This window comes from Camelus dromedarius, chromosome 2 (genome assembly GCF_036321535.1).
Source record: "Camelus dromedarius isolate mCamDro1 chromosome 2, mCamDro1.pat, whole genome shotgun sequence".
In the NCBI taxonomy this organism is placed as follows: Eukaryota; Metazoa; Chordata; class Mammalia; order Artiodactyla; family Camelidae; genus Camelus; species Camelus dromedarius.
The window spans coordinates 34,147,273-34,165,535 of record NC_087437.1 but is presented as its reverse complement, the minus strand read 5'-3'; the positions used below and the strand labels follow the sequence as shown (position 1 = coordinate 34,165,535).

General features: G+C 40.0%; 1 long non-coding RNA gene across 3 annotated transcripts in view; it reads left to right on the top strand.

The window, feature by feature from the left end:
* LOC116152685 (uncharacterized) overlaps positions 1–18,263 on the top strand; it is a 31,811-nt gene that overhangs the window by 8,422 nt on the left and 5,126 nt on the right. The window contains exon 1 of one of the 3 annotated variants that reach the window (XR_010383365.1): positions 17,033–17,168. The exons of the other annotated variants lie outside the window; for them this stretch is intronic. This is a non-coding gene — a long non-coding RNA (uncharacterized LOC116152685). Of the gene's footprint in view, positions 1–17,032; positions 17,169–18,263 lie in introns of those variants that run through there. 3 annotated transcript variants of the gene reach the window in all.

Here is an 18,263-nt window from a genome sequence, read left to right as displayed (position 1 = left end):
GGTTACTTTGGTGGCCCTGAGCTTCACTATTTGTTTCTCCAGTGAGTATGCCAAAACCTCTACTCACCTTTTCCACTTTTTAACAGCCACTTTCTGCTCAGCTCCTCTGTCCTGTACCCACTATGCGTATGAGTCAGCAGATGACTCAGTGGGGACTGTAGATTCTTAGGCTGATCTCAGTGAGTTTTCCTTCTTTCAGAGATCTTGACTCTTCAAGCCCTGGCTGCCTTGGTGGCTCTTTAATGTTTTAAGACATTAAAAAAATTTTTTTGTTTGGCTCTTCTGGTTGTTCTTATGAGGGGATTTTCTCGCTACAGGCTAGCCTGCCATAGCTGGAAATAGAAACCAAATAGCCATTTTAAATACAGGGTCTGTTCAGAGTTCCAAAGTTGAAGCTCAACTTCATTCAGAGTGGTTGTGACAACTGATGGTGCTCTCCTTTTTTAAAATAATATACTGTCCTTGGTACTAGAAGAGCTGTGATGGACATAGAATAATGATAATGACCTATAAGGTAGGCATTACTATTATTATCCTTCTTTTTACAGATGAGGAAACTGAGGAACAGTGTGTCTAAGTCAGTAACTGAAAGTCATGTCGCTAACAAGTAGCAGTGCTGGGATTTGAATCCATGTGGTTGAATGCTTGAGGTCATTCTTAACAGAAGCGTAGAACTTTAAACAAGTTCCTATTATTGAGAAGATAATATGATAATCCTTCTCTCCCCTTCCCCCTAAATCTATAACAAGCAATGAGAAACACACAGAGAGACCTTTATGCCATAGCATCCTTCTGGAGCTCCTAGAATCCTTCTTTTCCGTTTGTATCCCCTGCAGGCCTTGCACAGAGCTGGGCATGTGCAGATTCACGATAAAACATTTTGATTTCCAGATCAGAGCTGAGGTCTGAGGTTATATTTTGTCATTTGTCCCTGTTGATTTTCTTGTGTTATTGTAAGAATTCAGCAACACATCTGGCACTTGTGAAAACGAAATCTGCAGTTACACAGTACGGTTGTGCAGGCAAAGAGACAGTCTGGGGCAAAAATCGATCCTATGCTTTGCTTGTCAAGCTGTGATACGCACTGCAGCGGGGAGGAAGGGGAGCCTTTTCCTGATTCAGGTTCTGGACAATGCTAAGTTAGAACTTTTCTCTAATCTATCTCACAGCAGGAATTACCCATCTTTTCTGGCCAAAACAGTTGGACAGGAAGATATCTAAACCCAACTGTTTGTTTTCATATATCTCTGTTTGTTTGGGACCCATTGTGTGGCAAACTTACAGGATCTGATAACACTGCTCTCGGAGTAGGGAGAAAGAAATAGGACAGGAATACACTGGGCAAAATTGAACTTCAGAAAGGGAAGAGTTGAATCAGTTTTCTGTTCCCAAATGCTACCTTTGGCATCAGACCAAAGCTTTTTGTTTAGTAGACTTCCAGAGAAGAAACTCCAGCTGAAAGCAGGAGCCAGGACCTCCTCTGATAGCCTACAATTTTATTTCCTCTGTTGTTTTCACAGCATGAAATACCCCAGTGTTTCTCTCCTAAACAATGACACAAATTTACCCAGTGTCAAGAAACTCCAAAGAATTTAGAACACATTCCATGTATTTATCCCACTGGTGGTAATATCCTTTTAGACAATGGACACAGGACAGTTTTGAGTAGTGTCTCTCTAGAAGCTGAGTACTAATGTTTCCACACCCAGTAAATATCTAGCTCTATAAAAAGATTAGGCAAATGTATTCTCATAAAGCAATTGAAATGGGTCTGTTTGGGATTTGAATAGAACAAAACCAATTTCACGCAACAGTTTTAGGGCATCTATCTGATAAACAACTTTCTACAGCTGATTTCATTTACCTTGGGATCATCTCAACCAAAAATTCTGGGGACAGCCAAACAAAAAACTCACTGAATTCTAAGCAAAGTTCCAGCAGATCTGTCAAATTAATTGGAATAACTTCTTTGTTAAGTTGCTCAGGGACTTTTTAAAAAAAAAAATTTAAACATTGATCTCTTTTGAGAGGCTATGACCAAAATGTAGTAGATTGATGATTATGAGACCTGTTTATGATAATTAATTACAAAGCTGTTTATGTTAATTCCCTCTCTTGCTGGAGAAAAAAAATCCAAATTTGAGACATTGGCCCTTAAATAAATCTTTTCCCTTGAAATAATAAAGAAAAATTATATCGTTATTTAAATACGGTATAAAGGGCAGAAAACACCGTTTAGAAGACCCTCTTCTTTCCAGGTGGAAACCAAATCGGCTACTATTTTTAGAATACTGAGGCTCTGTGTGGCTACAATGATTGAGTGACTTCAGCTATTCAAACAGTTTTATTCAACAGGGAAGCTTGGTACTTTTTTCTGACTGTGTTTAGGGGAATTTGCACCCAATTATTCCTCTGGCTAGGCGTGATTTGGGGAAGGGCGATTTTGCTGATTACTGGTAACAGCTGCTGACAATGGCTACATGCTATGTTCCAGGACTGTACTAGGCAATTTTATATTATCATTTAATTTAATTCTCACAGCAATCCTGTGAGTTAGATACTATTACTAGCCCTGATTTACAGATGAGAAAACCGAGCTTTAGTGAGGTTCATAATTTACCTAAGACTGGAGAGCTGAGATTTGAACACAGCAAGTCTTTGCTACTCTGTTCAAATAGAGTGGGGCGAGGGGGATGGATGAGGCGTAGTGGGAGGGAAGTGTAAATTAATACAACCTTTTGGGGAAGCAGTTTTGAAATATTTATCTAAAGCCTTTAAAAATACCACATATTTTGACCACATAATTACACTTCTAAGGGTCTAGTTTAGGGCATCGATCAGAGACTTAGACAATGACTTGTACAAAAATGTTCACTGTAACATTATTTATAACAATTTACAATATAGGTTGAAAATGGTCTCTCCTCATGGTAATAGGCACATAATATAAACTATGACAAAGGCATAGCTGGAATGTCATGTATCTTTTAGTAATAATATTAAAAAGCATACTTTGGGGAAAATGTTCAGAATTTGTTGTTAGTTGAAAAAGAGATATAAAACTATATGTGTATACTATGATCATAATTATGTTTAAAATGGAAGGAAATCCAGCAAAATGTCAAAAATGCCCATCTCTGGATAATGGATTACAGGTAATTTTTATTTTCTCTTTTATGCTTTTTGATATTTAAATTTTTTTCTAGAATGAGTACAAATTACTTTTATAATCAGAAGAAAATGCTGTTATTAATTTTGTGTAAGCTAAAGAATAGTAAATTAACCAACATTGCAATTTCCATCATCAGAAAAATCACCTTTTTCCTTTTAATTACAAAAAAAATTTCTTTTGCTCTAAGTTAGTCTTTTTTTTTAATTGAAGAGTACTTGATTTACAATGTTGTGTTTATTTCTGGTGTACAGCATAGTGATTTAGTTATACATATATATTCTTTTTCATTATAGGTTATTACAAGATATTGAGTATAATTCTCTATGCTATACAGAAGGACCTTATTGTTTATCTATTTTATACATATTAGTTAGTAACTCTATCATAGTCTTATTTTTTGCCATGCAACTTCTAAAATACCACTCCAGAAGAAATCGTCATTGCAGGCAGATACCTTGGGCAGAGTGAAGTCCTATGTTTACTCAAACCTAGCCCTAAACGCTGTTTGTAGGCACTCTCTGTGGGCGCATTTAAATCTCCTGGACCTTCCCAGCAGATGGTAAGGAGACACCCAAAGGTGGGGCTCGGGGAGCTGGGATCAAAGTGCCTCAGAGTTGGAGAATGCGGTCACAATGTATCCTCTGAAACTGATGCTTAATCCAAATAATAGAATAGAGCTCCTACAAAGTCAAGTTACCTTCAAAGAAAAGTTGTGAATACATTCGTTTGTTTATCCAGGGAACATTTATAGACCACCTTCCATGTTAAAAATTCCGTGTTAGGAGGTCTTGGGAAAGTTAGTATATAAGTCAGCCATGATGAGCCCACATGGCTGCCTGAGTTTTTGTAAAGATGACAGAGGGTCTCCAATCAGGGGAGCCAAGAATCTCTCAGCTTAGGTAAGAGGCTGGCAAAAGGAGCTTTCAAATCTGATTGAAGTGAGGAGGTACGGCAAAACCTCATAATAAGACCTGCATGATGAACATAAGGAAAGCTTGAGTCGCCTCCCATGTACGTAGTCTGACCTGTGTTCCATCCTTGCCAGACCCTAGTTGTAAGTGGGAAAGCGGGGCTGCAGGGGAGGAATGCAAGTGTCCATTAGGCAGTATCTAATGAACAGAATACTGAGAAGTGGTAAGATACAACTAAAGCTGGTTCTACCTTTCTCCTTCTCTTTTGTAATATTCTCAGACTAGAATCTCAGATCCCTTTGACCAATATCGTAACCAATGGGAACATCTCTCCACATGCTGGTCTGATCCTTCTCTGGTCTGACCTGGCCACCTCTCCGCCCACGTTTCCCATGACTCTCCCTCTTGTTTCAGTTGCTCCAGAGACACCAGCTTTTTGGCCATAACACGCCAGGTGTGTTGCCAGGTGTATTCCCACGTCTGGTGTTTCCCCCTTCCTGTTCCTTCTCTGTACCACTGTTCCCGTGGCTTTCACATGTCTGATCACAGTCCCTTCTCATAGTCCCTTTCCCACCATCGGCTATAAAACACTCTATTCTCCCACCCCTCCACTGCCCCTTGGGACTCTCCAGGCCCCTCCTCAGTTTTATTTTGCTTTCCTAGCATTTACCACTATTTGACAATATATTATGTGTTTAGTTGTTTGTTTATTGTCTGCTGTTCAGTATTAGAATATAGTTCCCTGTGCTATACAGTAGGATAGGGTATTTGGACTTTGCCCATTTTATACACTATTGTATTCCCAGCATATAGAACAGAGTTTGGTACATAGTAGGTGTTCAAAAAGTAGTTATTGAGTAAATGAATGAATGAATGTACTTTACTGGAGGGCAGTTTGGGAATGTGTGTCAAATCATAAAATGATACATACCTCTGACCTTGCCGATTCAACTTCTTAGATACGGGTGAGAAATGATATGCATAATTAGGTTAATCACAGGATTTATTGTAACATGCAGAGTGAGAATCTAAATACCCATTAGTGGGATGTTGTGATATAGGCAAACTAGTTGACATTGTTATATGTAGATCAGTATTTATCAATATGAAAAAATATTTCCGACAGATTAGAGGGTGAGGAAAATTGACTCTGAAACAGCAAATATGGAATGATTGCATCTTAATAAGATTCTGTCATACTTTGTATGTATCCGTGCATAGAAAATGTGAGGAGAAGTATTCACCAAAATAATAACAGTTCTCTTGGTGGGTGGGAGTGGGATTTGGAGTAATTTTATTTGTGTCTGTATACTTTGTGTATTTTTTAAAATAAATGAACTTGTATATTTCTGAAAAAAATTTTAAACAAAGCTAATAAAGCTGCTTGGTAAGTTAAAAAAGTTTTTTCTACTTTGGAGTTTATTCTAGTCCACCCTGCGTCAGAGCAGCCCGTGGTTAACTCACCTGCTGCTATTCCAGGCAAAGGTACTGCAGCTTTACCTCCCGCTCCCACAGGGGTGCTTCACTGTGCTTCTCGGGTTACAATTCCTTTTCTCCAGCACCCCGCCATTTCCCTAATTTAGATTCTTCCCTGGTCACTCAGCCAAGATAGCAGTTGCCCCCTATCAGGTCTTCCTGCCCCCTCCTCTCTCTCCCTTCCAGTGGAGCAAACCACAGTGGCTCCCCGTGACCCACAGCAGAGTCCAGGCTCTCAGCCGGTGGTCCCGGGCCTTCCACACACAGTCCAGCTTCTTTTCCTAACTTCATCCTCAACCACTCCCTTCTCCTGCCGTTTCATCTGCCCAGGGTCTTTGGCACATTAATGCCTGTCTTTCTTTGTCTCTGGAATTCCTTCCTCTCTTCCTCCTCTTTCTCTTAAGGCCCATCTCACCTTCAACTTTTCCATCCAAACCCTAGAGAATGATCTTCTAGAAAAACCACAGTACTTAAAATCTGTACTGATCTTTGCTTCTTAGGAAACTGATTTCTATTAATTTATGAATTGTGAACGTAGGGCCGGTAAACTCTTTGAAGGCAGGAGGTATTTTGTATGTTTCCTTGCATTATGCGCACGATCTATTTGCTATTCATTTAACAGGTGTTTGTGGAGCACCTGCTGTGCACTTGGCCCTGCGCTAGGTTCTTGAACGGAGCAGGGAACACACGGGAGCTTCTAGTCCAGGAAGCCACTCGGAAGGGCCTTACTCGTTTGACATCTCTTGAGTGATAGTCTTCCTGCCAAACTGCACATCTACGAGTAATATTTTTTTCTGTCCCTTCAACAAGGGACTGGTTTGTAAGGAAGAGGGATCAGTAACTAACACCTATTTTATCAATAAGGACTAACAAAAGGGCTTTGAAGGGAAATAGTCTCTTCTCTTGGTCCTTTAAGCACCACTAGCCTAGACTCTAGAAGGACACTGTCTCCAGATTTCTTTTTTTTTTAAAATGAATTCTTTATTTAAAAATTATTTTTATTTACTTGGGGGGCGGGTAATTAGGTTTATTTATTCTGATGGAGGTACCGGAGATTGAACCCAGGACCTTGTGCATGCTAAGCACACGCTCTACTGCTGAGCTAAACCCTTCCCCTCTTCCTCAGATTTCTTGATGAACAAAGTCTGTTGAACCAGGCAAGCTTCCTGCTGAAGAGAGAGGGTAGTGATCATACTGGGAGGTGAGATCCTGAATGTTCCCAGACCTTTGTGAACTGTCAAATGGATCAGTCTGGGACGTAATTTCCTCCGTGAATGCAGCAATTATGTAATATCACATCATACTGTATACTTCCAAAGTTTTTCATGGATATCAGAAACCATGAGGTTAAATCTAAGAATGCCAAGAGTCTACTGTTTTCTTAAAATACAAAATATAAAGTTATCATCACCAATAAGTTTGAGAAGTTACATAAATATGAGTAAGCAATCAAAGTTCTCAGCAGCTAAATTAATAAAATGCATACTATCTAGGTACTTACCCTAAGTGTTTTAGGGGGATTCTTGGCCAATAATTCCCCCTTGCTTTGCTAGGCCATAAATTAAGTATTTAATTCTTTTTATTGAGAAGTGAATAAAAGATTCAGAACTCTGAGAGACAAACATAATTTAAAGGGCTTTTTCAACAGAATCCCTTTTGCTCTCTGCTCAAGGTAAAGTTAAATAAATCAGTGATGTTATTGTTAGATTTTTTACCTTTGTCCCAAAAGTCCAGATGGGTACAGTCCCCTAAGCCCTTCCTTATAATCAAGATGGCTTTCAGTAGACATCCAGTTATAATGTTTCCTTTCTCACTTAAGACACTGAAAGGTCAACTTTATTTTTCAATAGAAATATCACAAAATATTATAATTTCTCATGACAGAGAGCAAGACATAAAATGCTTGCATTATTGTCTTGTGCTTGCATTAATTCCCTCATGGTTATACATTCTCCTTTGGGAATGAAATATCTTGTACCCATAGACCATGCCATTTTCTTCTGGAGGTAGGTTCCAGATGACAGAAGTGTTGTCACATGGTAAATAGCCAAGCCAAGCCAAGCCAGAATTGGTCTATGGGTGTAGGATTTTTCAAAGGTAACATTATCCTTTTTTTTTTTTTTCCTATTGTAGAAAATGGCCTTAAAGATGGCCATGCATCATATTATTAAGCATGTAAATATTGGTATTATTTTAGACATAAAGATCAATAAAATAAATATTTCTCTAGATCACTTTTCTAACAATGTGGGTAGAAGCAGCCAGGGTGAGTTTGGTGGCTACATGGGGTTAGGGATCCAGGCTTCTTTCATCTTCTTGCTACACCCTATCATGCAGCTTCTACTTTGTGGCCAAACATGACTGCTCTGGCTCCAGCCATCACACCTGCATTTCAGATGTTGGGAAGGGGATAAGTGAACATCTTTCCCTCAAGGGCATGACCCTCAAGTTGCATGCATCCTTCTACTTACATCCCACTGGCCAGAACTTAGTCACATGGCTATACCATGTCTCAAGGGGAGCTAAGAAATAACAACCTTCCCAGGTGGCCTTAAGATGTGCTAAAACTCTGTTCACGTGTAAGAAGATGAGAGTGGAAATGAGGAGACAGTTGGCAGCCCCATCCCCATGCACAAACAAGGAGGGAGAAGAAAGGAGAATGAAAGACTTTAGGAAGTTAATAAAGAGGGAGAAAGAGAACGAGAGAAGGAAAAGTCAAGATTGTCTTGGTAAAGGTAGACTATATTTTAAGGTGTTTTCTTATTTTCTGTTGTTCAGTGGATTCTAGACATCTGAGTTTATTTCTCACCACTGCAATTTGCAATGCTATCTAATGAACTTAAACCTCTGTTTACCTCTTTTCAGTAGCTCTTAATTATTCAGCTCCATTCAAGGAATAAATATTTGTGAGTGCTTTCTGCAAATCTGAAACTATCAGACATACAGCAGGGAGAAAGAAAGATCAGTCCCTGCCTTCAAAGAATGATAAGAAAGCAGGAGGCGAGGGGGGGGCAGATCCTGACCAAGTAATTGAAAAATGATGAATGATATAAAATGAGGAGTACAGGGAGCTACGGCAGCACAGAAGTGAGCACCCAGCTATACTGGGGAGAGAGTCATTTCTCCTATTAAATGCCTTTCTGAATAACACCCCCACAGAAGCCTATTAGAAGGGGAAAGTTATTTTTCTGAATTGCTTTGATCCCAAGAATGTTACACCAGAGGCTAAAGAGTCAAGTCCATTTAGCTGAGTCTAATGAAACGGCCATGTGTTCAGCGTCTACTGTGTCTGAGGTACAGGCCAGACACTGTGGGGGCCACAAAGCAGAACAAGAGATGGTCTCGCATCTTAAGTAGCTCCTGCTCTGGTGAAGGAGACAGCAGTGCCACGCAGGGACTTTGTGATCAAGAGCTACAGCAGAGATGGCCACAGAGCTAAGGGGAAAGGGAGATGAATGCTGACCCTGACCCTGACCCTAACTCTAACCCGGTCTCAGAGCCTTCAGGGAGAACACGGCATGCTAACTGAGCTCTGAATGATGTGACTGGGTGGAAGGGTCTTTTAGGAGGTCACAGCTGGAACAGAAGGCAGAAAGTGCAGAGTATGTTTAAGGACTGACTTTTACTCAAATGTGGCTGGTGAGGTGTCAGGGGCAGAGGGGTGTCGTGGGACCCTGGGCCATGCATCCTAGATACTTCTGGAAAGGCACGGGGAGAGGCAGGGAGGCCTTGATCACAGAGCTGAGGACTTTGTTGTGTAGACCGCAGGAGTTTGATGATCAGCTGCTCTCTGCTTTGGGAAGCTAACCACAGAGAGGGGAAATCCAAGGCAAGGAAACCAGAGAGGCTCAAAGAAAGAGCCCTTGATGAGGGGGCATCTTTAGACTAAGCATTTGCCTGGCTGCTTACAGGGTGAGGTTGGGCAGGATAAGCAAGGGGGGGATGCAAACTCTGAGGTTTTAAGCCTGAACAATTGGGAGGGTGCTGCTGACATTTAGTGGTTTAGGGGGAAAAAAGGAAGAAAGAAGCAGTGTCTGGACACTACTCATTGTCTACCCAACAGCCCTGTCCCTGTTCTTGACAGAGCCTGATTTTGTCAAATGTCAACCATCCTCAGCCCCTGAGGAGTGTGTCCTCATTGTGTAAGCCAATCAGCTCAAGGCGACCCACCCTGCTGACTGTTCTTGGTCCAGGAGTGGACGTGGCACTTAATTGACCCTCTCCTACTGAGTGCATATCTTATGTCTGGGAATGCATACTCCATGTTGTGGGAAGTACACAGCAGAGGGGAGTAACTGAACACCCAGACTGAAAAGGGGAGCTGAAAAGTATCAGGAGATTACAGAGAGAGAAGAGCTCAGGAAATCAACCTCATCGAGTTGTTTATGAACTCCCTGGCTCACCCTTGACCTGCACATGTGTAGACCTGACCCTAAATAGGCTACCAAAGACTATGAGAACTGAACAATGGGACAGACCACCATGCTGGTCCCACACTGGTCACTGGATGGCACACACAGGGCGCAGATCTCACTAGCTGTGCAAAGACTTTGCAAACTGAACTGTGATTAGAACTATAAGCCATAGAAGGCTAGTCAGAACTTGTGACCTGACCCCAACCAGATCAACTGCCTCCTAAGACAGAAATATCAAAATTCTTCATAAGATTTAAACAAGATCCCAAGTCTCATTACATAACAATAGAATATCAAAGGTACAATCCAACATTACTTATCATACAAAGGACCAGGAAAATGTCAACTCACATGAGGAAAGATAAATGACAGATGCCAATACTGAGATAACACAGACTTTGGAATTACAACTTTTTAGTAGCTATTATAGAAATGCTCCAAAAAGTAAAGATAAGCAGTCTTGAAATGAATGGAAAGTTAGAAAGTCTCAGCAAAGAAATGGAAGATATAAAAAGAACCAGATGGGAATTTTTGAACTAAAAATACAAAAACCAAAATAAAAAGGTCTCCAGATGGACTGAATAGCAGAATGAATATAACAGGAGAAAGAGTCAGTACATTTGAAGACAAATCAATAGAAATTATCTAATGTGAACAGAGAAAAAAAGATTCGGCGACAGTAGAGAAAGCGTAGCCTCTCTCGCTCCTGTGGGGAGATACAAAGGGTCTAATGTTCGGGTCATTAGAAGCTCAGAAAACGAGTAGCAGGAGGAAACTTCAGAAAAAAATATTTAAAAGAATTAATGACTGAAAATGTCCCCAGTCTTGAAAATGAGTAAAAGAGATACAGGATAAGAATAAAGAACAAGGCAAACAAACTGTCATAGAAGACAATCAAGGATTGAAAAGATTTTGGACATACAAATGCCCAGTACTGCCTCTTACTTATTGTGGGATCTTGGGGAATTTTGCTTATCTTACTGAGTCTCGGTTTCCTCCTCTGTAAAATGGGTAGAGTCAGATCTACCTGATATTCGGCTATCATGAGGATTGAATTTAGTAATCTAAATAAAGCACTTAGCACAATTCCTGACCCGCAAGAAGTGCTGAATAAATAATAGCTTTTAAAAAAGGATAAAGAGAGTGATCGGCGAAGATGTCAAGGACGGTCAGGACTGGAAAGAGACTACAGAGTTTTGCACGAAGGCGATGATCATCTGAGATGATGTTGGTACCATGGCCAGAGCAGGAACCTGACTATTTTGAACTGAGAAGTAAAGAAGGGCAGAGGAAGGAGAAGTTGGCATAAACATTTTTTGACAACGTTTGGTGGTGAAAAGAAGGTGAGAGAGAAAATACTCATTTGAGAATGCAAAGCTGATGGAATATTCCTTTCTTTCTTACGATGGAGAATTTGATCCTGTTTTTTAAGCCAAAGGGAAGGAGCCCAGGAGAGGAAGAGATTAATGATTCAGGAGAAAAATGGGATTGCTGATGGCACATGGCCTTGGAGAGGACAGGAAGTGACTGGGTCAAACCCATAGTTGTGTTTTGTTTGACTTTTTTGCTGTGTTTTTTCTTTTTCTTGTGGGAGTTTTTGTTGTTGCAATGGCTTAACAGAAATAAAAAGTCTGTTATAAAAGGATGTGTAATTGTTGTGACCTGCAAATGATATGTTCACTGTTCTAAATCGGTGATTTTTCAACCCTTTTCCACATTTGGCATGTGAAGAAAATGTTAATATCTGAAAGATATATTGGAATAAACCATAGGGAATTTGGAGTCAATTTTCTGTGGCTTGGTGGCAGAATTTTAGTGTATTTTTATTATATTATATAATTATGATAACAAAAATAAAATGTAATATATTAGGGAAGATATTCAATATTGAATTTATGGTAAAACTTCCATGTAAAATATTCCCAAATTGTTTACCAAGAAATTTCAGCTTATTTCTCTGGACATAACTTTGATACAAGGTTATATGCCTGAAAGAGTTATAAACATTTCTTGGTGTTGACTTTTTAATGATCATCTCTGTTAGTCAACATGAATGAGAAACTTTGTTCATACAATTTGCTAGTTTGAAACACTTAATTTTTTTAATCTTTAAAACTGATAATAGTTGCCAAGAGAATATAACAGATCTTTCATCCTTTCATAGACAAATGTGATATTAAAATTTGTTGTGATGATGCAAATAGATTTTTTCAAAACCATATAGCTTTTTCAGATCATGTACTTCAAAGTAGTGGTGAAGCTCTAGTGTGAAGAAAAGGCAGGTGTTACTGGAGCAGTAACCTTGCAAGAAGCTTGAATGTCACTAAAAGAATCCACCAGCACAAATACATGGCAGTGTCTACTGTACATCAGGACCACGATTCCAAGCTGCTATGGTGGAGTGCCTGCTCTGAGCCCCCTTGGGCTGTGAACTGAGCACCATGCGCACCTAGTGCCAAACCCAGCAGCTCCATGGTCCCATGACCACAAGGCAGTGATGGGGGCACTGAGGGGCCATCCTGGCTGGAGGGCACCCCGTGGGCGGGTTTAACAGGTTGCCACAAAGCAAGTTGTGTGGGATGTGGCCGGTTGTGCCTGGTGCTCAGTGATCTCACACAGTCAGAGGTACCCTGCTTAGGGCTCTCTCTTGAGCCTCCAAGGAGCATCTTGATTGTAGGTGACTAGCTCCACGGGACACACCAGACCTTCCTTGACTCCTGGGCAGTCGGTATCTTACAGAGCATCCAGTGTCCGACCCTTGGCATCACAGTGGACCGCACGCAGCACACCAACTGGAAAGCTTAGGTCTAGAAAGCCCAAGGAAGAAAGTGTTGACAATAAAAGAGTGAAAAGAATGATTTCATATATGAAAGCTACATGCATACATATTAAGGTAAATATCTGAAAATTACTGAGTTCTCTATTTACTAACTATAACCAGTGGGGAAACATAAATGGGAAAAAATATTGCATTCCCAATAGCAACAAAAGAGATGAAACACCTAGGAATAACTTAACAAGAAATGTGAAAGATTTATATGAGTAAATGACAAGATTTTACTGTAAGATATAAAAGAAGACTTCATTAAATAGAACCATAATCTGCTTTTGGATGGGACAACTGAATATTACAAAAATGTCAATTCCTACCAAATTAATTTATAGTTATAATATAACTCCAATCAGAATCCCAATAGGGTTATTTTTAGAGTATGACAAAATCATTCCAAAGTGCAGGCAGAGGACAACCGGCCATAGTAACTAATACACTTTGAGAAAAAAAAAAAGGGGGTGGCTAGAGGGATTAGCTTTCCCAGAAGGTAAAAGACAGCAGAAAAGAACAGTGATGTTTTCAGTTTGTTTCTGCTGCTAGTGTAGTTTAGTGAAACAGAATCGATAGGCCAGGAATAGCCCAGAGAATATATATAGTGATGAGAAACGATGTCACAACACAGGGTGGAGTGAAGGATTCTCAGTGCGTGATGCTGGATGTTTACTGGTGGGGGCGGGGGGCGCGGTTGGAGGAAGGAATGGGGAGAAGCTGCCCTGAATGTGGGTTTCTGTGCACAGGGTCTTCAACTAGAGTTACACGTCCCCCTTCTCTCCCAAGCCCTCATTTTCTCCTCCCTAGGATAGGAGGAGGGAAATGCTTCGCTGATGAGTTTTGAAGAAGAAATAGAGTGTGAGTGGCTCAGGCCCCTCCTCTCTTGGACCTGCTGGGCCGCAGGGAAGCCGAGTGCCCTCTGCGCTCAGCTTGTTGGCCCATCGCTGAGGAAGCCCTTGCCCCCGACCTTCGGGGACGCGCTGGGGTCTAGCAGGGCCTGGGTGTGGGCGACTGAGGCCATTTAGTTCAGGGATGAGGTGTATTAACAGACTATCTTTTTCAGATAAAATTGCACGTTCTAATCAGCTTTACTCAGGAATAAAGAAGACCTCTGCCTGCATTATGTCTCTATCTCTTTATTGGTTTCTAACTCATGAGTGGGAAAGGATGTTATTTGTTGGCTGAGCTAAAACTCCAAAACTGAACTAAGTGGCTGGCTAGTTGGGGGGAAATTTTATATCATAACACATACCAATATATGAACAACAAACTTTTATAAATGTCAGGCTGTTAAAAACAAAAACTGGAAGACATGCAAATTGCTGAATCAGGGGAGACTCTCTAAGGTTAAAAACAAATGCAAGGACCCCAAAGGTAAAGACACACAGCTCTAACAAGATTTAAAAAGAGCGTGTACATGTAAAAAAGCAATAAAATGAATGAAAAGGCAATTATCAAACTGGAAAATTATTTCTAGTAAATGTTACACACAATTGCTGCCCTAAATTTCCCAAGGACACAGACAAAATGATCAGAAAAAATGATCAGGATCATGAATGGCTAGTGAATATGTGGAAACTGCCCAATACACGTATGATCAAAGAGATGCAGTTAAAATGAAATGCCACTCTTTGTCTACCTGGTTGGAAAAAAGATGATAAAACAAGAATACTGGTACTGATGAGCTTATAATGAAATGATCACTGTGACTGGTAGGAACATAAGTCAGTACCATTTTTCTGAAATGAAATTTGGCAAAATTTATCATGAGTCCTAACACTTATACCTTAAAAAAAAAATTTTTTTTTTAAATAGAGGTACTGGGAATTGAACCCAGGACCTCCTGCATACTAAGCATGTGCTCTACCACTGAGTTATACCCTCCCCCCTCAAAACATACCTTTTGACCCTAGTAAATCTAGGAATCTATCGTAAGGAATTTGCAGACATGCAAAATAAAGATTTATGTCCCTAGGTTTTTATGATAAAATAAGTGGAAAAACATATCCAATGTTAATAAATGTAAACCCATTATATAATAGAATAGTATATGGCTATCAAAATTAAGCTACAAAAAGCTTCTTAAAATCACCTTAGAACATTTTTAAAAATCAACAACAAGAAACGTATAAGCTTCTCTGGTAAAGCAAACGATTTAAGGCAGCTTGTGAGTAAATTTAAAATTCAGCAAGATTGCTCAAGTTAGAAGTGGGTGAGGGAAGGAGGCCAACAAGAGTAGGGACAAAATAAGATCTGGAAAGAACCTATTACAAAAATGAAAACCATTGCTCAAGTCTGAACGTTAGCTATGGTTGGGCCACAAGTCTGACTCTATGGAAATTCAAAAGGGAACAATATCTTAGAACATCACAGTGTGGAATTCGCTAGGGAGGCAACATGAGATAAATCCAAAGATTGTTAGGCATGATTAAAGGCACATGTGAGGTTCAGCAATGACTTTGTGGTGGATCCACTTGGCAGATGTCTGTGATTTTCTCCAGCAACTCTCAGCAGCCTGAAAGCAACAGAAGCCACAGCATCAGAGGCTGAGAAAATGAGTGCTGGGTAAATTCAAGTTTGGAAATTGACACAATGAATGTGGGAGAAAACCAGAGTAGTAAAAGCATGTGGGGTACTGGTTTAAGCAATAATTAAGTCACTCAACCAAAAGTGATACTTTTGGATACATATCGCGTGCCAGACACTGTCCTAGTTTTTCTTGGATATGTCAGTGAACATAACTAAGATCTCTTAAGTATGGGAGTAGGGTGGGGAGGAGGGCACAGAACAAAGAATAAACACAATAAATATGTGTAATTAAGAACAAAAGAAGTGACTGAGCAGGGTGCAGGGAGATGGGAGTGTGGACTAGGGGTGGGTGAGGATGCGTGACTCGGCAATAAGACTTAAAGAAGGCGAGTCACAAAGACATCTGGGCTAGCAGGGTCTAGAATGGGCAGTGTGGAAAGAGGGGTGAAACCAGGAGCTGCATCTTAGATGGAGAGGGTGAGAGGGTCTGGAAATAGTTCATATGGGAAAGAGAGAGAAGTCAGGAAGCTGTCCCAAGAGTGGGGAATTCCTGATTGGAATCTTAGAGATTCACAACTCTTATCTTAAACTCACCCCCCTTCCTTGGAGAACTATTTTTAAAATTTCCAATTACACATGTCCCCAGAGGTGCAGCTTTTTCCCTGCCTTGATTTTAGGGAAAGTGCTATATGGACATAGTGAAAAATTAGAATTTTATAGGAAAGAACTCCTTGATACTTTTTTTTTTCAGTAAAGGATTGAATGACTCACACCTTCAAAAGTGCCTTCTTTAGAAGTTTCAAAATAAAGGTAGATTTGGAGGGCACATAATTGTACAAACAGAATGATCGCAACTTTATCAGATAGCAACACAGTCTAAAATCACATGCATAGAAAAAAAGAAAAGGAGGATGGAAGAAAATACTAAACTATCTACTATGGCTGGCTGGCTTTGGGTGGTGGGACAACATAAGCCCCCCCCCCCCTTTTTTTTTCTGTGTTCCTTCTTGTTTTACTTTGATAATGGCTGAAGAATATTTTACTTAAAAATAGGCTAGGTTTTCTCCCTCAATTTTCGCTTAAGTATAGTCCTGCTAGAAAGGAAGGGAATGCAATGGGCCAAGGATACAAGATGTAATTACTGTAGGAAATAAAAATAGTAAAGTTAGTATGAAAAGATAGGCAACATCACTAGTAACCAAAGATATGAAAATTGAACTTTTTAAAATGTATCATTTTTGCTTATTACATTGGCAATTTAAAAAAAAAGATTTATAATCTGGAACTGGAAAAAGATGGAGGCAAAGAAATCATCAAGTAAATGGTTCAGCAAAATTCCTAGAACTAAAGGAAATCGAAAGAGCTGACTGAGTGACCATCAACACAGATGAAAGCAGACACACGTCAAGGCAGAGTCTCAAGACGTTTCACAACACAGAGGATGTAGATAAGGTCTTAGACGTTTCTAGAGGGAAAAGAAAACAGCTTATGCAAAAAAGGATCATGAATCAGAAGAGCTCTGGATTTTTCAACAGCAAAAGTGAAAACTAAAAGAACCTGGAGAAATGTCCTTAAAAATATAAGAGCAATGATTTCCAGCCTGTAATTTTATACCCACCAAACTATCAATCAAATGATGATAGGATAGAGACATTTTCAAGATCTCATAAATTTACCTCTGATTCATTTTTTTTAAGGGGAAGCTCCTGGAGGGTGTGCACCACAAAAACTAAGGAGTAAACTAAGACGGAAAACCGCTGAAAGAAGAGGCAGGAAAAGAGGACATCTGGAGTGATGTTAAAGAGAGACCTCCAAGTGGCCGCCAGCCCCGCTTGGAACAGGTCGGAAGTCTCCTAGAGAAAATCCTTCAGGAATATGATCTGATGAATACCTGATGTCTGCCAACATGTTGAGAGGAATTTAGAGGATTAATGGGGAATTTGCGGTCAAATTGGTAGTAAGTATGTTGAAAAATAAACAAAAGTAGACAATTGTTGACTCCAGGGAAAACAAGAAGTTGTACAGGAAGGGACTGTAAATCAGAGCACAGCTTTTGACTCTGTCTGAATTATGTCTAAATAGTCATCAGAATGTCAGCACTAACTATCCCTCTAATCAGAGTCGCGACATGACTCCACTGGAAGGATGGGGGACGAGGAAGAGCATGTGGATGATGTGGAGAAGAACTCTAAATCCTTTTCTTTCATAGAGGGAAGTTAAAGAAAGATGTGTAAGCCAGACAGCTCTTCTCCCTCCGGACACTCTTAGTCTGGATGGGAAATTATCAGAATGGCAAACAGCCTGAGGACAAAGGTGACACACTGGGAATAGACAGCAGAATAGAAAAATGGAATCTGGCTCCTTGGTGATCTAGCACTGAATTAACCAATCCTGAAAACTACTGAGATCTCTTTGGTGTGCAAGGACCTTGGTGATGATGCTGTGAACATCCATGGCTTCCACATTCAAGTACTTGGGACAATGAGCCCCACAAGTTGGAACAGCCATGGAAGATTTTCTATAGAAGTCTAAAAGCAAAGAAAAAGCCAGTGTTAATGATAAGATACATTATAATTAAGCACTCATCATGGGCCATGTCCTTTGAGCCAGCTGAAGACTGATAGCCATTTCGGACTATGAATTTCACTGCCTCTGGTCTTAAATCTTTGCATACACAGAATTATTGAAAGAAAAAATGACTTCACTTAAAATGACCCCTAATGTTTGTATAGACGTTTACACTTTTTAAGGAATGATTTCAACACATGACAAATCACTGCTCTAAAGAAACACACTGTCATGTGCTAGCTACTTCAGAAGTGCTAAACTGAAGAAACGAGTAAGACCACGTACATTTCTACAAGGGCTTTCAAATATATAGAATTACCAAAGAATGAAAAAATTTGTCCTTAACTTCACAGAACAAAAAAGTAAAT